Raw genomic sequence first — 8,117 nt, 5'->3', positions numbered from 1 at the left:
GGCGACCAACGTGGGCATAATATTAGCCCAAAAAACAAAGCCTTAAATGCCAAAGGCTGTAACAGAGTAACAACACTTTCGGCAAAGACGGGCCGATAGCGATCGCGTTCGAGTGGTGGAGGACGTCTGAAATGCTGGTCATCCGAGTGGTCCTGCTACTACACGGCCCGTTCCTCCTCCTCCTTCCTTGGAATTTTTCCCACTGCCCCTTCCACTAAGCACCATATTCTCTCCTTCAAGGTTTGCTTCGTTCCTGGGCAGGAGGCCGTGCGCCTGGAATCCTGCCCCATCCCGTCTCCGCAAGCTGTCTCCTACAATCATTCTCCCAGCTCCTGAGATCCTGCTTCCGCCACAAAGCCCTTCCCAGCTGAGAGCCAAGTGATTCTCCTCCAGCTTCCCACCTGTTCGGAGCCACCGCAAGCTCCCTGTCCCCGGCTTCCATTGTTTGCACTGAGCAGCAGTGGGCACCGCGATGTCCTGCCCGCTAAATGACTGCAGCATCCTGCTCGCCCTTTTCTACCCGCCCGTCTGCATCCGTGAGGGCCGAGACCCGAGTGTGTAAATGTGCTTTGCTCGGATCAGCCACCCGAGAAGCTGTGGAGTGACTGTCGTCTTCTCCTGCCCCCCCCCCCATCCCTCCCCACCCAACCACCTCGCAAGGCGTCACCAAGGATCAAAGTTCTGTGGCTCGGTAAACCAGGCTCACGTTTAGGGTCAAGTGTGCCCCCTGTGAGACTTCCTTCAACCTTTTCTGGGCCCGGCTCAAGGGTCCTCGGGACAGAGTAATGCTGGCTTAAACTGGCCAGCTCTGAAAATTAAACTAATAATCGTGAGTTTAGTGGAAGGGAAGAATGGCTTTTTTTTTTTTTTTTAAGTGGTTAAAAATATCACTAACAACTGAATCTAAATATTAGAATCCTTCTTCCCTCAATTATATTTTCCTCTTTTGTGATTCAGCATCATTTTAATTGAACTGGATCCCCCAAGACTAAAAATCTGGTATCTAGGACTATAAAGCACCTTCAGTTGGTAAAACAGGTGGGAAGTTTTCTTTTAAATCCTTTTTTAGATTTTGTCTCTATCCACCATTAAAATTAATTTCACACCCATTTTCCCCCTTGTACCTTTGGGAAAGGCGCGTTCTCTTACAGCTTTCTCTTAATGTCAAAACAAAAGCTCCCTTATACCTCTTAGAATCTCGAGATCCCTTTCCAACAAAGAGGAGAACAAATGTGCTAGAATTAAGGCAACTGGGGAAGGAGTGGATCGCTGCAGAATAGAACCAACCCTCTTCAACTTCTGGGAACTAGTAGCTCTAATATTAATAAACAACGTACAACGGGAGAATGTAGACGATCACCCACTTTTCTCCCTCACTTATTTTTAATCTTTTCCTAAAGCTGTGTACGGATTTTTGCGAGCCACAATTTGAACGATTTGCAGTTTCGAGCGAGATACAAAGACATTTTTACAATATCGTATAAAATTGCATTCTGTAGTCACTGGAGCTCTGGAGAGCAAGGGGTTTTTTGTTTGTTTGTTTTGGTTTGGTTTTTTTCTTCCCCCGCCCCTCCTCTGAAAGGGAATAAGAGAAACAGGAAAAACTCAGGGTCCAGATCTCTGGGCCATGTGAGTAATGTTTTCTTATTTTATAGAGGCTCTGACAAAAATACTCCAAGGAGGACAAACAATAATACATAATAAATTATAGACGCTGCAGAACTGAAGGACATTATGCTTCAGCATTTCTGCCTTCTAATAAACCAGTGGGATGAGATGCCCTTCTTCATCTGTCTGCTTGCAGAGCGTTTGTTCATTCACACCCACTGCGTCGTGGGTCACCTGCACAGGACCTCAGCAGACAGACTGTAAAAGGTGAGTGGCCGCTGCCTGCTGCACCCTGCCTCCCTCCTCCTCGGGCCATCTGATTTGGTCCAAGGGCATCCTTGAGAGTGGGGACAGACGAGCGATGATTCTCCTCTCGGTTGCAAGGAGGGGCCGTGGAGACCCACAGGTCCCAGTCTCTGCAGAACCTTTGTCGGCAGCAAGGTCTCAGTCCCTCCCACACCGAGCTGACAATCCCTTCCCCAAATCCAGAAGATCAGCAATAATTGATTTGGCTTCCGGCCCGTACCCTTCTGGTGCAAAAGCAACGGCACAGTTCACTAGCTCTTTCCGATTCCTCCCTGCCCTCCCTTAACGAGAACTCTCGGGTCTGATTAAAATCGGTAATGCGCTGGTCCTGGAGTGAAGAGGTGCTATTTATTTCTGTCAGGTTCTGCTTGGAAGGTTTGAGGCTTCCTCCTACCAGACATTTTTCTAGTAAACAGAAAAGTTGCCCATATTGTCATGCCTGCCCTGACCTGCAAGCTAGTGAACAATAAATCTTAATTACAGTTAAATGCCAAAATCTGCAAAGAATGAGACAGCACTAGTCAACTGTGAATCGGCCCGACTCCTGCCTCGGCTGGGGTACAGCTGCAGGAATACATAAATTAGGTTGTGATTTGTTTGTGCCGGAACAATCAGTCGAGGCTGTTTCTTAAGAGTCTTGCGTGTGTCAGCGGGCCGGCTGGCATGCACCCTCCTGCCATGTCACATGCAGGTGGCATCTGGGAAGTTTTATTTTAAAGGACTTCCAGCATTATGCCTGGGTTAATAAGAAAGCGTTATTTCTAAATATCTCGGCAGTTGTCCAAAATAGGGCTCAGTCTCCCGACATCTGCTGTGTCCGTACTTGGTACTTTTGGGTGTATTCGGGGAAAGCGCTGAATAACCTTTTGTGAGTGATCTCCTTTTCGCACCGGTGCAGGGCCACGAGAGCCAGGGGCAGGCAACCATACGGGAGCTTTAAAAAAATAAATAAATAAATAAATAAATAAATTTTTTTTTTCCTTGCTGCTGGAAAGCTCACGAGCCCCTTTTGGTATTCAAGGGTTTGCTTGTCATAATGCTAAATAAAGCCACCCCGTTGTCCCCTTGCCTGGGTCCTCTTGACATATTGGCACCTGTATGCAAGAATTAGAAAGGTGATTGCAGACATAACTCTGTTCAATGGCTCCAGGCTGTTCTATCAATTTTGAGACTGACAGGAGATAGGAGATGGAACTCGGGAGGAAGAATGGAGTTTGGGCTGCTGGGTGCTCTGTCCCATGAATCAATCTGCAATTTACTCATATTATTTTAGATGTAGATCCTGTTCTCGTTGGAGTCCATCATCCGCTGGGTGCCCTTCCCGGCAGTTTTCGAAATAACGAGGCAGGCCCTGCTTCCCGGGACTGTGGAATCAGCGCAGGGTGATGGCAGGGCCCCGGGATGAGGCGCTTTCCCACTAATTACGAGGTGGCTGTGTAAGTGGGTGAGAGGGAAGTAGAAAAACCCTCTCCCCACAGAGGTGGGGGGGGAGGGGTTACCAAAGAGGCAGAAATGGGTTCTTTCTGCTGTGTTTTTGAAGAGCATGACAGGGGGAGCATCACTAGGTACTGAAGTGGCAATGTCAGTTTCACTCGCGCCCCCCACCACTCCCCGGCCCCCCCGCGCTCCGGGCTCTTCCCGGCTCTCGCAGGGCCCCATCCTGTCACCAGCGGTCCTGCTTCCTGTTTGTGTTGCCGCTTTGTTGCTTCCTGGTGGTCAGCCCGAGCCCGCCCTTCTGGCGAGCCTCCACCCCGGGACTGGCTCTCTTCCCAGCCCTCTCTGGTGCTAGCAAATGTGTCTCTGGCTCCGTCTGAGCCCACGTTTTTAAAGGACCCGTCCCGGTTAGAGGGCCTGTGCCCCCAGGCGCCCTCTCCCCGGGGGCGAGGATCGAGGCTCGGCCTCTCACACGTGCTCTGATTCTCTGCCCACCTTTAATCGGAAGAGCTGGTCCACAGCACTATCGCATTTGCTACCCCTCGCCTGACCCTTTGCATTCCTTTGAGGAGGGGACGCGCTGCCCGTTTTCTACTGAATGAGAAAGGGGCCCAGAGACCCCGAAGGACCGGTGGCGCCTGGGGAAGGGTAGGAGGGGCGCCCAATCTGTTCACCCAGACTGCACCCAGGGGCGTGCGCTCACTGCTGGCACCCACCCCACATCCATTTTCCACCGCGTGCCAAGCCTCACACGCGATGCTGGATTTAATCTGCACAAGCACTTCGTCAAGTAGGTGTTAGTTTTATTTTAAACCATGGAAAGGGAGGTTCACAGAAGCTATTATCTTGCCCAGGGTCATGCAGCTGGCACATTTGTCTGATTCAGCTCTTCTCTCTGCACATACAACACAGCTCCCCCCAGTGACACCCTTATTTCCTCTGGGTCTCTGCTCCGATGCCACCCTCTCAGAGGAAGCTGCCTTAGATAGATTGCTCTGTCTCACACAGCTCTGTGCTGCTGTCTGTCCCCTCACCCACCTTTATCTTTCTTTGGAGCATTTATCACTACCCCATATTATGTATATTTACTTGTCTGGCTGTTGCTAGCATATGTATGAACGGAGGGACTTCGACTGTTTTTCCTCACTTCTAGATCCTCCTGGAGCAGGGCAAGTACGTGATAAATATCTGTTGGAAGGAAGAAGGGAGGAAGGAGGAAAGAAGGACAGGGAGGGAAGGAAGGAGGGAGGAAGGAAGGAAGGAAGGGAGAAAGGGAGAAAGGGAGGGAAGGAGGAAGGAAGGAAGGAAGGAAGGAAGGAAGGAAGGAAGGAAGGAACAGAGGGAGGGAGAAAAGGAGGGAGGGAGGGAGGAAGGGAGGGAGGAAGGAAGGAAGGAAGGAAGGAAGGAAGGAAGGAAGGGAGGGAAGGAGGAAGGAAGGAACAGAGGGAGGGAGGGAGAGAAGAAGGGAGGGAGGAAGAAAAGAAGAAAGGAAGGAAGGAAGGAAAGAACAGAGGGAGGGAGGGAGAGAGGGAGGGAGGGAGGGAGGGAGGAAGGAAAGAAGGAAGGAAGGAAGGAAGGCAGCTGCATTTCTTTCCAGCTTGAACCTAAAGTGGTCATAAGGTTTGGCCAGTTTGCCAGAAATGACAGGCACCAGCCCCATCTACATATGGAAAACTCACACTCAAGTTGGATTTGCTCAGGATTCTACAGTAAACCACTGGTAGATCTAGGTCCAAACCATCCAATTCTAACAACTAGGTCATTGCCAGTTACCCCTGTACTGGCTTCCTCCACCCTATAGCTGGGAGCTGCCTTATTAAGCTTCTAAAGTTTTCTCCCTGCATTCCTTCCTCTCTGTCTTCCTGCAAACTCTTGCCCCCACAACCATCACTTTGGTGGCCCCTGGGAAGCCTGTTGAGCTGACCCCTGTGTTTTCCAGACAGAACAGGGATATTTTTTTAAAAGTCAAAGAATTTAATTCCTGTGTTTGTCCCGCTCCTCAGACGTGACCCCTTCCAGTGTTTAATACCCCTCATGCTTAGAAGATCCAAGAGGAAATGTTTGGAACAGAACCCTACGAGAGACCCCATGACTCTAGAGAGCAAGCCCCACAAGAAACTCCACGAGGGCAACAGAGTCCCTTCAGAAACCGCTCCTCCTTCTTGGTCCTTTAACGTTTTACATCAGAGCTGCAGAAAGCCAGCGAGAGGAGGAGAGGGGCATATGTGCAAGTCCGCTCCTGGCCTCTGTTTCTTGGGCCAGGAAGAAGACATCCGCCAAAGTCAAAAGGCAGCAGACTTGATGTGCTAGACAAAACCAACGTACGAAACTCAACTGTTCTCTCTGATTTTTTCCTTTCTTTTTTCCATATGTGGTCCTTTCAACATATACAGTAATAGAAGGGAACCCAAAAAGACCTCACCCTGAACCGAATGCTTCCACCCTTTCCCAATCGCGGTGGCCTACAGGAGGAAACTTAATTGCAGGTGGTGGGTGTAGGGGGCAATAAAACGCGTGAGGCACAGGTTCCTACTTCAGCTTCAAGGAGACAAGCCCTGGAGAATAGAGACTAGAATCCGTGTTAAAAGAGGATCGATTGGAGGCATCAACGTGATTTAAGGGATGAAAAGAAAGGGAAAATCGCAGTTGAGGAAACCAGGAAAGATTGTAGGGAAGAAGTGGCTCGTCAGGTAAATCGTGAAGGAACGACAAGATTTCAAATGTTTGTTTTTAAGGTTTATTCAGTTTTCAGAGACGGGCAAAGCGTGAATGGGGGAGGGTCAGAGAGAGGGAGACACAGAATCTGAAACAGGCTCCAGGCTCTGAGCCGTCAGCACAGAGCCCGACGCGGGGCTCAAACTCGCGGACCCCGAGACCATGACCTGAGCTGAAGTTGGATGCTTAACCGACTGAGCCACCCAGGCGCCCCAGGAATGGCAAGATTTTAGCAGGCAAAGATGACATGAAGGGAAAAATGCCCGGGATGGAGAGAGTGATATCTCACTGAAGATGAGAAGTGAGTGTGGGGCACAGCCTGGGCGAATTTGGCTGAAGTGTGGGGCACACGCCCAGGAACTGAAAAAGATAAGGAATTGGGGCGCAGAACTGCAAAGGGGAACTGCAAAGGAACTGGGGTGCAGAAAGCCAATTAAAGGTGTTTGCACTTAACCAAGGGGGGGGGGGTGAGCGTTCCATTTCTAAAGTGGGATACCACTCTGCAATAAGAATGAGATCTTTAAATTGGGATTCCGATTTAACCAGTGTAAATTCAGCTTCAAAAACTGACATTTGAGTCAGTCACTGGAAAATTTTGAGGTATATTTGAACAACTAGCCTGTGAATCTTCTCTTATAACTGTAAATCTTATGAAAGCTAAATACAAATTAAGTGTATCTGATTAAATTTAACTTCCAAATTGAGATGTGCTGTGACTGTGAAGTTCGCACTAGATTCTGAAGCTCAGTATAAAGAAAGGATGTAAAATATCCCATTCACCATTCTGATGTAAGTTACATGATATCTAAGATGATATTTGAGATTTCTTGGGTTAAATAAAATGGTCATAAAAAATGAAAACCGGAAGAAGGCAAAGGGGAGCCATTGAAGGTCTTGGAGCCAGGCTGTCACATGATTAAAACAATAATAATGATAATAATAATAACTTTGAGGAAGTGGATTAAGCAGATTACAAAGGAGTGAGTCCGGGGAGAAGAGGCAAGGCAGCTTCATTGAAAGAATTTTTTTTTTTTTTTATTTTTCCAACGTTTTTATTTATTTTTGGGACAGAGAGAGACAGAGCATGAACGGGGGAGGGGCAGAGAGAGAGGGAGACACAGAATCGGAAACAGGCTCCAGGCTCCGAGCCATCAGCCCAGGGCCCGACGCGGGGCTCGAACTCCCGGACCGCGAGATCGTGACCTGGCTGAGGTCGGACGCTTAACCGACTGCGCCACCCAGGCGCCCCATTGAAAGAATTTTTTTAATGGTTACACCAGAAATAACCTAAGTCAGAGAGTCAGAAATAGGCTCTTCAATCCCCAGACACGGCTCAGACGTGTGCTCTCTGTTTTTAGGGATATTTCCACTGGGCTCACACTAACCTTTAATCAACTCCCCAAATACTTCACGGTCAGGAAAGTTATGGGCTCTATCGGGAGGGGCAGTTGCGGTGAAGGATCAAAGGTCACCCTGAAGGGACCTGGACCAAACCTGACCCCTGGTTCGACTTGGAGGAAAATCTGACAAAGTTTGTTATGGCATTTGGGGCTGGAAGTTACCATTGGAAATGCAGCCTTTGTGGCACCAGGAGAACTGTTTTGCATTTGATGACATTTTCAAAATGGTGTGAAAAAACCTTGACGTTTTTATTAGAAAATCTATAAAGCCCAAACAAATGGTTTCATGCTGCTTTGCCTCATTCTTCATAGGTTCGTAGGCAATCCATCATCCCTCCCACCTCTCCCGTGCTTTCCCACTCCCCTTGAACCCATCAGCGACAACGTCTTGCCCATGAACAAAAGGACTACTCAGAGAAACCCTTTCAACCTTAGTTGTCCTTTGCCTCTCAACTTTTACCTCTTAAATCAACTACAATCATTCCATTTTCACTTCTGAAAGGCTCTCTTCCTGAAAGGCTAAACAGTGTTGTCACCTCCTTGCGGAAAACTCTTTCCCCTACTTCTCATGACACCGAATTACAGAAGCTTGACCTGCCCTCACTCTCCTTAGAGACGGAACTCTCTCTGGTCCCCGTGGCGGGCGAGGAAACT

At 48.8% G+C, this 8,117-nt stretch overlaps 1 long non-coding RNA gene across 1 annotated transcript; it reads left to right on the top strand.

Annotated features, from left to right (window-relative positions):
• Positions 1–1,518: 1,518 nt before the first annotated feature.
• Positions 1,519–6,767, top strand: LOC123383201. The gene is made up of 2 exons (XR_006592692.1): positions 1,519–1,875; positions 5,352–6,767. It is a non-coding gene; the product is annotated as an uncharacterized LOC123383201 (long non-coding RNA).
• Positions 6,768–8,117: the final 1,350 nt, after the last annotated feature.

The sequence above is a fragment of the Felis catus genome, chromosome F2 (assembly GCF_018350175.1).
Source record: "Felis catus isolate Fca126 chromosome F2, F.catus_Fca126_mat1.0, whole genome shotgun sequence".
Classification (NCBI taxonomy): Eukaryota; Metazoa; Chordata; class Mammalia; order Carnivora; family Felidae; genus Felis; species Felis catus.
Note: the sequence above shows the minus strand (reverse complement) of the source record. Positions and strands in the feature narration are given on the sequence as shown.